The sequence below is a fragment of the Triturus cristatus genome, chromosome 12 (genome assembly GCF_964204655.1).
Source record: "Triturus cristatus chromosome 12, aTriCri1.1, whole genome shotgun sequence".
Taxonomy (NCBI): domain Eukaryota; kingdom Metazoa; phylum Chordata; class Amphibia; order Caudata; family Salamandridae; genus Triturus; species Triturus cristatus.
Genome location: NC_140595.1, coordinates 633,594,267 through 633,611,756, shown reverse-complemented (window position 1 = coordinate 633,611,756; position 17,490 = coordinate 633,594,267). Strand labels below are relative to the sequence as shown.

Here is a 17,490-nt window from a genome sequence, read left to right as displayed (position 1 = left end):
AAGCATCAAAACCATGATTACCAGTGCACACTTTGCAGTCCCCATTGTTCATGACAACTGACGCATCACTGTTTACAACCCAAAATGCACTATTCCTCATGAGACATGATTCACACCCACTTACACTCACATCTGAGACATACTCATCCCTGCAGGCAGGAAGATCCAACACATTAGACCAAACACACAGGACAGGAGGGGGACTAGCCATCATCCTCACATCCTGCTGGTCCCACACCTCCTACATTTAACCAACATCGCAGACTTCCAAGCACATCATCTGCCACTTCTTACTCCCAGCATCATAGGCAGAATCAGTCAACCTGATGTATAGACTTCCCATCCTAAGCAAGTACTTCCAGACTTTGCACTGAAGAATTCTTAGAGCTCATCCTCCACAAAGGACTCCCACCCTACCTTCCTTCCACTAATCCCGTAATTTGACTTTCCTTTGATGTAACTTGTGGAGAAACCATGGGATCAAATCCCTTGGAGCACTGGACCAGTGCTCTGGAAGACACTAGCTGCACATCGCAGAGCACAGCAAACCCACTCACTGTCGAGAAGGCTTTTGAAGATTTCACCAACAGATCTCTGACTATTGACGGGCAACACGGAAATCCGTGACTGTTTGGCACCAGGTACAGAACACAAGCTTGCACCCTGGCCAGGTTCTAGTCTGTTCTCTTGCTCCAGTCTACATTATGCCCTGAGCCCTCACTGAAAGTAAAAGGTTGGCCTATGCACTGGTGACAGTGTGTAGATACTGCCCTGAACATAGCTTATCCTTGCTTAGAATGTCTCAGATATGTGGAGCCCAATCGACATCTTTGTGGCCATCTGTGGCCTGCCTCCTTTAAATAAATTTTAAAAAGGTGTATTTACTTCTATGTTGCGTAGAGAGCTTTCTGGAAATAGTAGAGCATCTCTTCGACTTTGGCCAATGTCTCCTTGAATATACATCACTTTCATCAGTAAGCGTTTGTCCATCCTTGTAGATACACTTGTAAGTCATGCCCTGCATTGCATTGGTAGGAGGTCCCAAGTCTCAGCGTAGGCTCATCATCCTGTGATTCTAGGCAAATCACTTAGGCCCAGATTTATCTAGGCTTGTGTCGCCATTATGCAAGGCAGTGCAAGCCCTTAAGCTACATTTACTACACCGTGTGTAGCTCTGTGTGTCATAGTAAATCTGGAGTAACGCATGGCAGGGCAAGTCACTGTCTTGAGTGACTTGGAGTTCCATGTGTGGAGTGAAGGTGTTCACGTGCTTGAACCCTTGGTTTTTAGTACATTCTTAGATTTACTAAGACTAGTAAACTTGGGCATGCGTCATAATGCTATGCATTCCCAGGTGAGGTGTAACAAGGAGAAATATCTTTATTTCTACTCGTTATTTCCTCTTTCTACGTGTTTTGCATTCGTCAGCACACAAAGAATGAGGAAAATGCATCTGGGGTTTTTCCTTCCTACATGAAAACAATCCTGTGTGTAACGCAGGCACTCCTGCGCCATGACACAAGGGTGTCTGTGTCGGCACTTGGCAGCCACAAGTGCACCAGCGCAGAGAGAGAAAGCAGGAATGCGTTCTATGTTATTAATTACGGTGCATTCCTGCTTTCTTCATTTGACGCAGCGCAGTGAGTTGCCTTGCTTGCGTTGCTCTGCATCATATCTTAGTAAATCTGGGCCTTAATCTCCCGTGCCTTGAAAAAATGTATATTGGTGCTCATGTAAAGCGCTCCAAAGCCTTCCGGTCGAGTATGCGCCATATCAACAACAACAAAAACGCAAAACTGCAAGTGCCTGGCTCTAAACACCTGACAGTACCTCGGGTTATGGAAAGACAGCTGGGCACTTGCACCAGGCCTCTGGCAGGAACAGGGAGCAGGCATCCTCCCTCCCCTCCCCTAAGCCAATCACAACACTGCAATGGCAGCGTTGTGATTGGTCAGGACGCCGACCAGCCAGGCGCTTATGGGGAGGCCATTTTCTCCATGTAGGCTGCATGCAGAGGGCAGACCAAGCAGTCAGCCTCTCAGCAGTGGACAAGTCACTCCTCCCGTGCCCTAGAGCAAACTCGCCCACCTGTCTGCCCCCAACCAAACCCTTCTGCTTTCTCGCAGTGCGAGAAGCAGAAACATAAAATGGTAGTTTTACCATTTTATGTTTCTGCTTCTCTCACTTCGAGAAAGTAGTGGGGCGACGCTACCCTGTCCTAATGGAGGCGCCGCCCCTGACTTCCACCCTCCTTCACCGAAGGCCTACCCTAGGCAACGAGTAGCATGCTGCGACCAGAGAAAACCTTTTGAGAGAGGACTGAACAATTGATTTCCATCTGTGTTTGCCTTTTCATTACCCTAAAACTTAGAAAAACACAAAAAGATATGTCAGAGAAGCACATGAGTCTGTGATGGTCAGAGAGGAGTGCAACGAGCACCCACGCTCCCGTCATGCTTTCTTAATTGCACGTGGGAGATGGCAGGCACTTCCAGTCTTTTTCATTATGGTTATGGGACATTGTTTTGTCACCCACACACTTTCCCAATGCCGCTGTTTCTTCCCAGGACTTTTTTTGCCGACTCTCAAAATGTGTATTGTTTTCTCACGTTTTCTCACGCCCCCTGTTCACTTGCATATTATCACCAGTGGTCACAGAGCACTGTAGTTGTGTCCACGGGTGCTGTTCCCATGCAGTTGTCCAAACAAACATTTTAATCTTATAACTCTTGCAGAAGTTACTGCGATTATTGAGCAAAGGCTTCCCCTTTCACATTGTTAGCTGATAATAACTGGGCTTGCAGAGTAAGCATTGATCCTGTACTGCTTTTATAAAGCACCTTTTGTAGCGTATTGGAGGGATGAATGCAATACTCGTGGGGTGGGAGTGACTAAACTATGCACGTTGTGGAACTGAATTATAGAAGGCACATTATGCGGCAAAATGCAGCACATAGTGTGGCAGTAATAATTTGTTACTTTGGCATTTTAACTACATTATACTGTTTAGGCAAAAGTTTCACATTCGCCTTTTTATTAGGTCTGACCTGTTCTGACCTGCAATACCATCTATTGCAAGACATATTGTTTTCAACAGGCAGCTTGGAGCCAGCTCATTGCTTACCATTTCTGGGCTTCATTGTCACTCATATTTGCTGCATCCTAATTGGGCAGTGCATGCCAGCTTCACTTCCTCTTCTTTTGCCTGGAGCATGGACCAAGTACTGATTGCGTCATCTTCATTAGGGTACTTCTGCTGCTGACGCTGTGATTGAAGTATTCTTTTTTTGCTTTATAGCTAGCACAGTTCTTGCTACTTCTTCCCTCTCATCCCCCACCCCTCTCTTGTGCGTGTTGCTTCTTCACTCCTACCCCGTGCTGTCTGTGTTGCTTCTTCCCTACCACCTCCACCTCCCTATTGTCTGTGTTGCCTATTCCTTCCAATGGCTCACCCTCCTGTTGCCCGTATTGCTTCTTCCTTCCCACCCACCATTTTCCAATTTGAATAGTATCCCCTAAATAGAATTCATCATGAGATTCTGCTCCGTGCCCAGTGGGACCAGTGGCTTTTGAATAGTACCTGTGAGTGCAGCTGGCGGGATGGCTCGGCAAGCTGAAAGGTTCATGCTGGGCAGTGCTGTGCTCCGCAGGTCAGCCAACTCAGCTCTTATTTTTTCAAGGTGAGTAAATTGAGTATCTTTACTCAGTTGCGAAATAGTATCATCTGTTATTTACAGCACTTAGAACTAGCAGATGTGCGGTAACTTGGAAAATTGTTCAATAAATAAATAAAGAACAAAAGAAAGCATAAACGAAGGCGGTGCAAAGAGCTGCATGCTCAGATGACTTTGCGGACCAGTGGTTGCAAGCAACCAGGTCCCGGGAGAGAGAGAAGCCCACAGGGGCAGAGAGAGGCCGTAGAGCATGGAGGGGGGGGAGGGAGGGGGGGTTGGGGTTGGGGGAGGCGAGATAGACGCCCGTGCAGACACCAAGGCAACAAAGTGAGATAGGAGCCCTCAGGCAAGGGCACGGTGATGATTAGTGACGCCAAGCTAGAGAAAACAGAAATACAGAGGCAGGACAGACCGCGAGTTACAGGCACAGGACCGAGGGGGGAGGGGACTGAGGCTGAAGCAGGTGATGGTGAGAGACATAAGCACAGGAAATGCCGTCAAACTAGTCTGTGAGGTACACCGTGGATGTGATGGCAACCACAGAGCGAGAGGGATGCAGGGGACGAATGCGAGAGAGAGAGAGAGAAACTGAGACAATGCAGATTGTAAACTACAGACGACAGGTAAAGAGAGACAAGAGTGTGGACATTCACACATAGACTGTCAGACAGGTGGAGAGAGAGGCTGGGTGGCGGAGAGTGAACAGGGATCTTAAGTCCTGGGCTCTAGGCCCACATACTTGGTAAATAAAGTGACTCAGACACTTAGATATAGTATTTAGAACTGGCCGCGAGCACGTCTTTTATTGGCAGGGTCATCTGACTGGTGACTCCTGTTTTGGATGGGTGTGGGGTGGGTGTAAGGACCGGTCCACGTGGAAGGGGCTGGTAAAACACTAGGGGGCTTATTTACAAGCCCCCTGTGCTTCCGACGCGTCACTTTTTCCCCATATAAAAAGTGAGGCACCGGCGGTCCAAGGGGCTTGTAAATGAGCCCCTAGACTGTGTCCAGAAGGACACAACAAGGGGAAATCTGACAGAAAGAACGGCAGCTAAAAAGACATACCAATGCAGACACAGCGCGCTAGATCAGGACAGGAAAACAGGAAGCGGGCCACATACTGTTGACCTTGTTTTTAAGGCAGTCGGGCAATTTTATAGGACCACAAATTTTGGGAGAGTGGTGGTTGGGTTTTCAAGCATGAATGTGTATGGCTGGGTGGTTGGCGAGTGTGAAATTCATACTGAGAATCCTGTCCCGGACATGTGCACCAGAGGCGCAACTAGAGCCAAATTTGGGGGGGGGCTAAGAAAAAATTTCGGGGGGGGGGCTGAATCTTTTAAGCCACAGGCAGAGTGGAGCTGCAGGGGCTCTTAGAAGGGGTGAAACAACAGCTGTCTCATCCCGGGCTGCCACACACAACGGGGGTGCTGAAGCCCTGTGAGTCCAATGGGTGTTGCGCGCCTGATGTGCACACAGGTGTAGGTCATTGGAACACCCGAAGCCTACGTTGCCTGGGTTCCACATTAACCGTATTATAGAATCGGGTGGGCTGAGGACAACAAAACACTATTTATTCCACAGTGTTCAACTTCGAATTGGGCACCTCTAACACCACAGGAGCGTGACCGGAGTTTTAATTTTCGATCTAAGTGTCTCTTGTTATCTCCAGGCGCCACCTAGTGCTTATTTGGTCTAGTAACCACCAGGTATTCCAGACATGTTCGATAATGCATGCCAGGAGAAATTTAGAGGAGGCCGGTTACAAATGGTTAACTTTTTTGGATCAAGTTGCGGCCTGTGGACTTTTTGGAAACTGTCAAGCCCAGCACCACAAACAAGGCAAAGTGTGCTACGTAAGCAAAAATCACCAGTCGCAACTAGAAGGCACCAACAGCTATTTGCAAGCTGCAGCTGAAGTCAATATTGTGTGTGTGTGCGTGTGCGTGTGTGTGTGTGTATATATATACATATATATATATATATATATATATATATATATATATATATATATATATATATTCACTGAAAAAACCATAGGTTTCACACATGTTATAGTTAGTGGAAATTTTACTGATAAAAAACCAATGAAATTGCCCCGTTATAGTTAGCGCAGGCAACTATAACTCACGCGACCGCAATCCTCTGCTGATGCTAATACTGTATTTAGACACTTATTTGCCCATGTCTTCTTCCATACATTTTTAGCTATACATATATTACAAATATTTTTTTTTCATAAAGACACATATGTCATCAGCAGAGGATTGCGGTCGCGTGAGTTATAGTTGCCTGCGCTAACTATAACGGGGCAATTTCATTGGTTTTTTATCAGTAAAATTTCCACTAACTATAACATGTGTGAAACCTATGGTTTTTTCAGTGAATTTGCAAGGTTTTTTAAATGCTAATTCCTAACTATAACGTGTGTGAAACCTATGGTTTTTTCAGTGAATTAGTACGGTTTTTTAAATGCTAAGTTTTTTTCCCTTATAATAAGCCCTGTACATTTGGTGGCCTACGGCCACCAAAAGCACAGGGGGTGGGGTAAGTGTGGATAGTGTTTTTTTCCATTGTAATAAGCCCAGCACATTTGGTGGCCTTCGGCCACCAAAAGCACAGGGGGTGGGGTAAGTGTGAATAGTGTTTTTTTTATTTTTATTTTTTTACCGTACGCTTACCGTAAGCGTACGGTAAGCGTACCCCGTGAAATTGCCGAAAAAAAAATAAAACCGTTTTTGCACTTGGGGGATGTTTGGGGACTCCCTCCACATGACTATGTGGGAGGGAGTTGTCAAAACAGCCCCTTTACATGTTTTTGGGCTTCCGATTTTAAAAATCTCTCTCAGTGCGAGAGACAAAATGGCGGCCGCCGCTTCCTGGTTTCGGCCGATTCGAATGTTTACTAAGATCTAAGAGCCAATCAGAATCGCGCTCGCGCACGCCACCGTACGCTTACCGTAAGCGTACGGTAAGCGTACCGTAAGCTGGCTCAGATATATATATTGATTTAAAGGCTATTTTCTCAGAATCTACTGAACAGATTTACACCAAACCTACAAAAGGCACTTCCTTGACCTAGGGACTACCTCTCTGCCAAATTTTGAGTAATTCTGTTCAGCCATTCGGGCTGTAGCTCGTTCTAAAGGTCCTATGGAAAAATGCATGGGAAAAACGCGTTTTGGGACCCCCCTTTTATCTCAGCCCCCGCTTGACGAATCCCCCCGAGACTTTCAGGGTAGGAGCGGAGCGTAGCGCCCCACCTATTTTGAGAAATTCGCGAGGATTCGTCGACCGGCGCCAAAGTTATTCAAAATAGAATGTTGAGGTTTTCCTATGGAAACGTGGTCCTAACTATAACTACCTACTGGCGACCGCCAGTAGGTAATATATATATATATATATATATATATATATATATATATATATATATATATGGTATATATATTTAGATAGATAGGTATCAAGTGAGCTCAATACGGGGGGTGGGGGTTGTGGTTAAAGGGTAGGAGTGCTGAGAGGATGGTGAGAGGGAGCGAATTCTGGCGTGACAAAGGGGACTTCCAGCCGCTGCATGAGTGACACTTGGCTGCAATGTTGCTGTGGGATTTTCTATTTAGCTTCTTTGTTAGAGGATACTCAACAATCTACATTCCAGCAACCGGATCGAGTTGGAAGAATTCGTAAGTGGGGAACTAAAAGCTTGTCAGATTAGCACAAAGCGAAATTAGACGATGTTTGGTTTCAGCACGCATCATTAGCATCGTCAGTGCTTTCAATGGGAAAATGAAGTGACGTTTCAGGCATAGTCTAGAGATGGGGTTTTGGGCGGGGCAGGGGCGGGGGACATATAATGGCATCGAGATTTTCTTCGTGCGCAGAGGTGCATGATGCTGCAGAATCGTTTCTGGTATCCCTGGAGTATTCCTTTTGTCCTTATATGTACAAAAAGGGTACTTTTATTTTTGTGTTGAAATTTTTTATTGAGTTTTACAATAAAATACATAGTAACACAGGATTAGCAAAACAATAGATTATCGATACATATTATATACATATTTTGATGACAAGTATGGACGAATAAATAGAGTAAGTAAGGAATAATACTATGTATAAATATATAAATAAATAAGTGAATAGATAAATAGTAGAAGTAACATGAAGAAGTTGATAATGCATATATTATAAAATATATAAAATATGAAAAAATCTAAATGTAAATAGGAAACAATAACTTTGTACAAGAGAAGTATATTAATAAGATCAGAACACCAAAGATTAAAGAAGAGTAGAAAATTGATATGAAAAGTGTAAGGAAGAAGAAAGTAAGAGAAAGGAGGTAAACTTTAAAGAATATAATGAAAGAGCAGTGAGAAATAGAAAGAGTAGAGCCAGAGTAAGGGAGGGGAGGGAAGAATAACAGAGGAAAGGAAATGAAATGGTAAAAGGAAAGGGAAAAAAGGAGTGGAACTACACAAGGATGTAAAATAATTAATTCAATTATTTGCATTAGGAGAGAGAGTGGGATTGATAACATCGTCAATTTTAGCTTTTAAGAAAGGAGACCAAGTTTGGAGGAAAATATCAACTTGGTCCTGGAGGTTATAGATTGTACGCTAAAATGGGTACTTTTAAAGCTATCTTTCCAAAATTTATGTGTGCACAGATTAACTCTGCGCATGGCACAGGAAAGATTTTTTGCATTTCTGCACTATGCACAGTAACCGAAAGCATGGGTACTTTAAGCAAGAAACCTTGAAAATTAAATACCATGATCTCATTCTCTTTAACAACAGGCCTCATCTGATTAACATCGGTATAATATGACTCTGGTACCCAGTGGGGAAAAACTTCAAACCACCTACACCCACCAAGTCGTCTTTAGGGGCGTCGCAACTCGCTTTATTCTGGGTAGCATTTTTACACAGAATTACACAAGAAGCATATTACTCAGCACAAAATGCCCTGCATCTGTATTGACAATATACAAAGGAGCGGTCGTAGAGTCTAACAGATCGCACCTCAGAGAACAGTGTATAATCAGAATGAGCAGTTAAATGAATGTTGTTGATTTTCCTTATCGTAGATGACAAACAAGCAATTAGTTGTGGTGCCACTCAAGGTTACAAATGCACCCTACTACCTTGGGTGAATGAACATACAGCTTCTGTGAACAGTTGCTGTGTCATGCAATATATAATACAAGTACCGCGGCACTCAAAAAGTGATATCTATTTTCCCTTACATCCAACCTTTATAAGCAAACATGCATTTCATTTTCTCAATATGTCACTGATAACAAGCAAAGATGGATTCGTAAAAAAGATGTGTTTTTTTAATTTAGGCAAAGCAATAAATTAGAACATCACAATTTTCCAACAAAAATCATAGAGACCCCCTATTCTTTAAAAAATGACATAACAATTAGAAGGCTAATTGTAAAAGATGTTTAAGGCTCTATATTCTTGATCCAACAGCCGACACGTGTTTGGTCACATCCGGTGACTTCCTCAAGGCTTTCAGCGAAGAATGTTTTCTGGAATTGATAGATACTATTTCTTAAGATTAGATACCAAACGCGGCCACGATACGACCGATGTTTTCTTAATTTGGAAAAGGGCGAAGTCCGCCTATCCCATGAATTAGAAGTTTGGAAATCCACCTAACAAGTGATTCTGAAAAAGTTTATCTTAAAACCTGTGTATATTCAATGTCTCAAATTATAGTACAATCTTTCGTTTTTCCAAAGCCCGATAGACAAGTCTCGCACCGAACGGAAACTCCAAAGCCCCTGCCGCAGCATTTCGGCAGTTCTACATGGGGCCTATCATAGCCCACGTGGGGATTGAATAACGGCTACTTCCAACAAGAGAAACTAAAGGTTTAACACTTTCATTGAAACGATAAGATTATGACAGGGGCTAATACTTCTTTGGAACTTGTCTATCGGGCTTTGGAAAAACAAAAGATTGGACTATAACTTGAGACATTGAGTATACACAGGTTATAAGATAAACTTTTTCAGAATCACTTGTTAGGTGGATTTCCGGACTTCTAATTCATGGGATAGGCGGACTTCGCCCTTTTCCAAATTAAGAAAACATCGGTCGTATCGTGGCCGCTTTTGGTATCTAATCTTGAGAAATAGTATCTATCAATTCCAGAAAACATTCTTCGCTGAAAGCCTTGAGGAAGTAACCGGATGTGACGAAACACGTGTCGGATGTTGTGCTGTTGGATCAAGATTATAGAGCCTTAAAAATCCTTTACAATTAGCCTTCTAATTGTTATGTCTTTTTGAAAGAATAGGTGGTCTCTATGGTTTTTGATTGAAAATTGTGATGTTCTAATTTATTGCTTTGCTTAAATTAAAAAACACATCTATTTTATGAATCCATCTTTGCTTGTTATCAGTGACATATTGAGAACATGAAATGCATGTTTGCTTATAAAGGCTGGACGTAAGGGAAAATAGATATCACTTTTTGAGTGCCGGGGTACTTGTATTATATATTGCCCTGCATCTGTAACAACTACAAGGAGTTAAGCTATCCTGGCTGATGAGGGGTGATACCCCGAAACCGGTCCTAGGATGCTTGCTTCTGGTCCAGGGAGGACCTGGCCTGGCATTTCGGGCTGCACTGTTCCCACTGGGAGAAGGGTCAAGACTGTCTTTTATATGGCTGGGTCCAAACTGGAATGGTATAGTGAGCAAAAACACAATGGATTCCGGCCCTGATATCTATACTGGGGGTAAATGTTTGACATTGTCTTTTTGCATTTGTTGCACCAAGTGGGAAAGGTATGCCCAGTCGTAGGTCCCATGCTTGCCATGACACTGGAGTCAAGCTATCCTGGTTGATGAGGGGTGACACCATAAAACCGGTCCTAGCGTGCTTGTTTCTGGTCCAGGTAGAACCTGGCCTGGCAGTTTGGGCTGAACTGTTCCCATGGGGAGCAGGGTTAAGAATGATTTGAATATGGCTGGGTCCAAACTGGAATGGCATGGTGAGCACAAAACAATGGATTCAGGCCCAGATTCCTGTAGTGGGGTAAATGTTTGGCCTTGTTCAGCATTTCGTCCATCAATTGTTATTTTTGCTGCGTCTGCAACAAAACATAAATACAAGTGTGAGCAGCTGCTCACACTTGCTAAATGTGCTTTAGGGTAGGATTTTCCCCCAACTAACTACCGGCATTTAGCTTTATTCTCTAAGCGCAATGTGCACCCTTGCATCCAAAATGGGCAGTAAGTGTAGCAGAAATTGAATAGTGAGTGCAAGCAGCTTCTTGTGCTTGCTAAATGTGTTCCTGCAGTAGGATTCCCCCCCCCAAATTGCTCTTCATTACGCAAGCAGGAGTAATCGCATTATTATCGGTAATTCTGCATCAAAGAGTAACACATAATTACCAAAATTACTCAGAATACTCCGGTGTAATCAAAATTCTGTCCAGGATTAGTCCTCTTTAGGCAAATTACTCCACTGCATGTCCATAATATTGTCCAGTGGCCTTGTCCCTAAAAATAAACAAAGCTCTTTCCAGTCGATCGCTTGCACCACCAAGAATGACCTGGTCCTCTTTTGGCATTAGGATAAAATATAAATGTATTCTTAGAAAACCGCCAGCATCACACTCATGAAAAGGTATGCCGTTAGTAGTGTTTTCAGAGAAGTTGTGGATTCCATTAAACAGATTTTGTCTTTTTGCCAAGGTACTGGGGGAACCTTAAACAACAAAATAGACACTTTTAAACAGATGCCTGCTAGAAACATTTATTGAAAAGGATTACAGATTGAAAACCACACCTGTGATTGACACTAAGCCTGACCTTCATTAATGCAGGTGCCAGCTCCATAGAGCCAACCTGTATTCTTCAAAGATCTATCCCTCTCAGGACATTTTATGTATGTAATCACAACCAAGCTCTTAAAGCTGAGCATCAATGAATGTTGGACATGTTTCTTGACTGTATGTCATCATTTTGCTATTGAGGACAAATAAATACAGAAAGTTGATTGCTGAGTGTGAAAATGAGCTCCACAATTGAAAAGAAGCTCCATCACCTTAAAAAAAAAAGCTATGATGACCCGATGACAATGGCGTCCGCAACTCCCCAGGCACTGGAGGCTCTTAACATGGTTCTTACTTTGGAATTTCTGAAATGTTTTCATTCCTTCAGCTGCACAGCACCATAGAAGTAGGCATCCCATGGTACAATGCTTATATATCATATGACTTGCACAAGATATTTTCCTTACTATTTTTTGGAAACAGTAAACTATGGTGGGTCTTCTTGTCTCGTTGCCACCAAGCAGACATCAACTAGCCACCTCAAGCTGGCCCAGCTTTGCCCCAAAGCTCCTTACCTGCAATAAAGTCAGATACTCTCTTTCTGGAGGTGGGTGAACTACTGAAAGCTCAAGGCAGGCTTGAGCCAGATGCCAAGATCTGGCCCAGCTTGAGGTCCTCTTGGACACTTGAGCCAAAAACAATCCAAGCTTTTCACATGGCATCTACCTGCCACCCATGCTCTAACTTCATGTGCAAAGAATTAAAGACAAAACAATGACTTTTGATGTAACACAGGGAGGAGAGAAAAATATATCCATCTAGAGGCTGAATTGCACAATGTGAAAACTGAAAATCAGGGCTCAATCTTGGCTTCCCCTCTTGACCAAATTGGATGATCCTAGGCAAATATTTCATCTCACTGAGCATTGTTTTTCATCATTATCACATATGAGTGCATTCAATTCCATGAGTTTACGAAGTGTGCTGCACAAACATCTCTTGTGTTTAATTTAATAGATTATAATATTGCTTCATGCATGAAAACATAGGCCCATACATATTTAAAAATACCACTCTCATTTTTAATAAATGCCTTTCAATGCAGTGATATAATCTGATTACATTAGCTATAACTCGCGTCTTCTCCATGCACTGCTTATATCGTTTTATATTATCTCACTTATACCAAGTAAAATAATAGTATTTAGAAGAACAGTTATCACATCGCAAATCAAATCCTTTGTGAGAACACAGTGCATGGTAGAGTAGCAAGTTATAGTTAATGCAGTGTGGCTACAGAGTTGAATACATTTTGTTTGGAAGTGCTTGGGTTATTATAATTTGAAGGTCTTGCATTATTTATAAATTAAAGGTATGAATATAAGGTTAGAAAATTACAATTTTCTGTGCTTCAACTTTTGCTTGTAGCTAAAGAATCAATAACGTTATATTATAATTTTAAGGTATTATTATAATTATAACTGAATATCTTTTGCCCCACATACCACCTGCAAAGAAAACGTTGGGTTAAGCCCATATGTAACAACCTGGGATTTAGAGAGTGCGATAAAGCTATGAGAGTTCTGAAGTACGACACCCAACCCCCAATAGTTTTTGCAGTTTCCCGGTTTCTTAATGCTATGTGGACAATACGTAGGAAATTTTTGTAATCAACTTTTCAGCCTAATTAACTTTTCTCCTGTTTTACATGAATGTTTTTGTAACATCTATTAACTGCGAACTGATTTGGCTATTTAAATTTTTTTTTTAACTGTGAACTGTGATAACTCATGTTGCTTTTATGGCCCTTGGAGCCGAAATAAAGTTTAACAATGCAATATTTTTAATGTTTGTGTATTTTAAGTTTGGCTTGTATAGAACAAATAAATAAGGTTTTCCAAACTACAACAAGGTGTAACCTTTGTTTTTTCCATTGAATTTCATTTTTTGTATTTTTATTAAATATTGTTTTGAAATTATAGAGTGTACTGTCGTTGAGTGGTGTGCCATTAAGTGGAATGTGGGACAGTAGAGTGGAGGAGAGTGTTGTAAAGTATACTGTCGTAGAGTGCAGTGGAGTAGATTGGAATGTGGTACAGTGGAGGGGCATACAGTAGAATAGTGTTCAGTGGAGTGGTGTAGAGTGGAGTGGCATAGAGTGTATTGTTGTACAGTTTACAATAGTACAGTGGAGTAGCGTATAGTGAAGTGGTATATAGAGGAACAGTGTAGATTGGATTGTTGTAGAGTGGAGTGGCGACGAGTGTAGTGTGGTAGAGTGCATAGCATACAGTGGATTAATGCAGAGAGCAGTGGAGTAGAGTGCAGCGGCGTACAGTGGAGTGCGGTACAGTTTAGTGTCATATAGTACAATAGCGTGGAGTAGAGTATCATCGAGTGGCGTAGAGTGGAATAGTGGAGTGTCATACAGTGGGGTATAGTAGAGTGTAGTGTCACAGAGTGGAAAAAGCATATAGTGGAATGGTGTACAGTGGAATGGCCTAGAGTGGAGTGGGGTAAAGTGGAATAGCATACAGTGTAGTGGGGAAAGTGGAGTTGTGTACAGTGGAATAGCATAGAGTGGGGTAGCGTAGAGGGGACTTGTATAGAGTGCATTGGCATAGACTGCAGTGGCGTACAGTAGAGTGGCGTAGGGTGCAGCGGCATTCAGTGGAGTGGCATACAGTGGTATTCCATATATTAGAGTGGTGTGCAGTGCAGTGGTGTGGAACAGAGTGGAATAGCATTGAGTGGAGTGTATTAAAGTGGAGTTGCATACAGAGGAATAGTGTAGAGTGGATTGGCATACAGTGTAATGGTGGACAGTGAAATGACGAACAGTGGAGTTTGTTAGAGTGGGTGCCATAGAGTTGGCTGGCATAGAGTGGAGTCTTCTAGAGTGGAGTGAGGTACAGTGTAATAGAGTAGAGTGGAACAGCATAGAGTGGAGTAGTGTAGAGTGGAATGGGGTACACTGGAGTGGCATACAGTGGAACAGTGCACACTGCAGCAGGGTAGAGTGGAGTGGCATACAGTGGAACAGTGTACATTGCAGTTGGGTAGAGTGGAGTAGCGTAGAGTGGAATGGTATAGAGTAGAGTAGTATACAGTAGAGTGGAATAGAGTGGAGTGTAGTACAGTGTAGTGGTCTACAGTGGAATAGCATAAACTGGAGTGACAAACAGTGGAGTGGCGTAAAGTGTAGTAGCGTAGAGTGGAGTGTTGTAGAGTAGAGTGTTATAGAGTGAAGTGGGGTAGAGTGTAGTGGGGTAGAGTGTAGTATTGTATTGTATTGTAATTGCATTTATATAGCGCTTACTACCCCATACGAGGCGTTGAAGCGCTTTTTCAGCGAGTAACACGCTACTGGGGGACCCATAAAGAATTAGTGTTGAATTAGTATAGTGAAATATGAAAGTATATAAAGTGGTGGATAGGTTAGGCAGTTATTTGGATTCGGAAGGATAGCGGAAGGATAGAAGAGGAAAAAAGGTTTGTATTTATATAGTGCTTGGTTTTTTTGGGGCAATAGCACGCTACTCCGGAAACCCATAAAGGATTAGCGGTGAACTAGTATGGTGAAATATAAAAGTAATTTGAGTGGTGGATATTAGTCAGGTATTTGTAGTGAGAAGGATACCGGAAGGATAGAAGGGGGAGAAAGGTTTGCATTCATATAGCGCTTGTTACCCCTGAAGGGGTGTTGGAGCGCTTTTCTGGCAAGTAGCACGCTACTCCGGAACCCATGAAAGGATTAGTGTTGAAAATTAGTATACTGAAATATGAAGTAATTTGAGTGGTAAATGCGTTATTCAGTTATTTGGATAGAGAAGAGTAGCAGCAGGATAGAAGAGGGAAAGAGGTTTGTATTTATATAATGCTTGCTTACCTCTGATCAGGTGTTGAAGCACTTTTTGGCGAGTAGCACGCTACTCTGAGACCCATACAGGATTAGTGGTGAATTAGTATAGTGGAATATGAAATTTGAGAAGTGAACATGTTAGTCTGTTATTTTGATTGAAAAGGACAGTGGAGGGATAGGAGAGTGAAGGATGTTTGTTTTTTAAAAACTTTTTGGGAGGCAATAGAAGTAGGAGGAGGTTTTTGGATGATTAAAAAGGGGTTGTGGAGGGGAAGAGTCAGAGGGAAGAGTTTATAAAAGGTTTGTTTTAGGGATCGGTATAGTACAAGATGTGTCAGATGATGCAAGGAGGAGTAAAGTAAGGGAGAGTCTAGAAAGGGTTATTTTGGGGATCATAGTAGTGGTATGGGGTTTGGGATAAATGAGAGAGTGGGTGTAGAGGATATATTGATAGATGTATATGGTGAAAAATAGGGTAGTGCATTGGAAATAGTAGAAAGAAGTCTGAGATGAGTCAGAAAGTTGGGTTAGAAGATGTGAGAAATAGGGTAGTGCATTGGATATGCTGAATTAGAAGAAAGTGATAAATAAATATGTCCATAAGTACCTTGAAAATATATAGATGCATAAAGGGTGTAGGTATATGTAGATTAAAGATATTGATAGAGGTACAGGAGGAGAAATAGGGTAGTGTATTGGATATGCTTTTTAGGAGGAAAGTAACAAACACACAGATCTAAGTACATGGAAGGTACAAAGATGCACAATGGAAGAAGTACATGTGGACCAAAGATGCACCAGATAAACTCCGGTTCTCGTGTTTTATTGTACTTTTTTTTAACATAATTATTCTACATGTTTATACAAATGAATACACAAAGATAGGTACATATTTATAGTAAAAATAAATGATTATATACAGAGGGATATGCTGTAAATTTCTGTTTGCGTATGGTGCTTATGTAGGGAAGAGCCAATTCTAGAGCAGTTTTCTGAAGATAAGGTGGCTGTCCGTGGATCTTATGTTGGGGGGTAAAGAGTTCCATAGTTTGGCTGCTTGAACAGAGAAGGATGTACCACCCATGTTTTTTTTCTTATATCTTGGGATTTTGAGGCGAGGTGCCATTTTAGAGCGGAGGTTCCTTTGTTGAATGAGTTTGGTGATTTTATTTCAGATGAAGAGCGGTCCCATTCCATGTATATGTATTTGCTAAACTCAACAAGGTCCTATATTCTGCGTACAGAACCTTGCGCAGTCTTCCTAGACAGACTCAGACCTCATCAAATGGACATCAAGCTGGCTAGCTTGCAGTCACAACAGGGCCATTTACAAGCTACTGATGCTTCAGTGACATCATCTTGAACTAGCGCTCCTGCACCATTTGGTGATACACTCCACCCTAGAACTCATACAGGCAGGGTCAGCTCCTGCATTAGGGCGGAGGAGCGTTGCCTCCCTGCTTTCTCACAGTGCGAGAAGCAGAAACACAAAATTGTATTTTAAATACAATTCTATGTTTCTGCTTCTCGCACTGCGAGAAAGCCAAAGGCAGGGTATGCCTGGTTGGGGGCGGGCAGGAAGGTATGCCTGGTTGGGGGCAGTCAGGTGGGCGAGATGGGGAGGAGTTGCTTGCCCACTGTTGTGGGCCCTAACTGTTTGGTCGGCCCTCTGGGGCCGACCAAACCAGTCATGCGCACTCTACATTTTCTCTATGGAGGCTGCATGCAGCCTACATAGAGAAATGGCCTCCCTACAAGCGCCCGGCTGGGCGCTGTCCGCAGCAATCACAACGCTGCCATTGCAGCGTTGTGATTGGCTTACGGGAGGGGAGGGAGCATTCCTGTTCCTGTTCAGGAGCAGGAAAACGCCAAACGTGGGACCCGGCCCAGGAGCAGAGGTGGCGCGGGACCCGTTCAGGTAAGTTTTTTATTTTTTTATTTTACTCCCCTCTCCACCCCGCAACCCCCCCCCCCTCCCCCCACCTGCGAGTATTGCGAGCCGCGACTGCATACAGGCTAGCCAGAATCTCATATTTGCAACCAGTAGGCAGCCCTGTACCACATCCAGGTTCCGGCCCTCCTCCCTTATAGATCCTATACACTCAACCTGGACAGAATCGGGGGGGGGGGGGCTTTCCTGCCAGGCAGGCCTAGCTGCAT

The 17,490-nt window shown here is 43.0% G+C and overlaps 1 long non-coding RNA gene across 1 annotated transcript in view; it reads left to right on the top strand.

Annotated features, from left to right (window-relative positions):
- Positions 1-4,165: 4,165 nt before the first annotated feature.
- LOC146776442 (uncharacterized) overlaps positions 4,166-17,490 on the top strand; it is a 327,970-nt gene continuing 314,645 nt past the window's right edge. The window contains exon 1 of the long non-coding RNA XR_014972341.1: positions 4,166-4,297. This is a non-coding gene — a long non-coding RNA (uncharacterized LOC146776442). The remainder of the gene's footprint in view (positions 4,298-17,490) is intronic.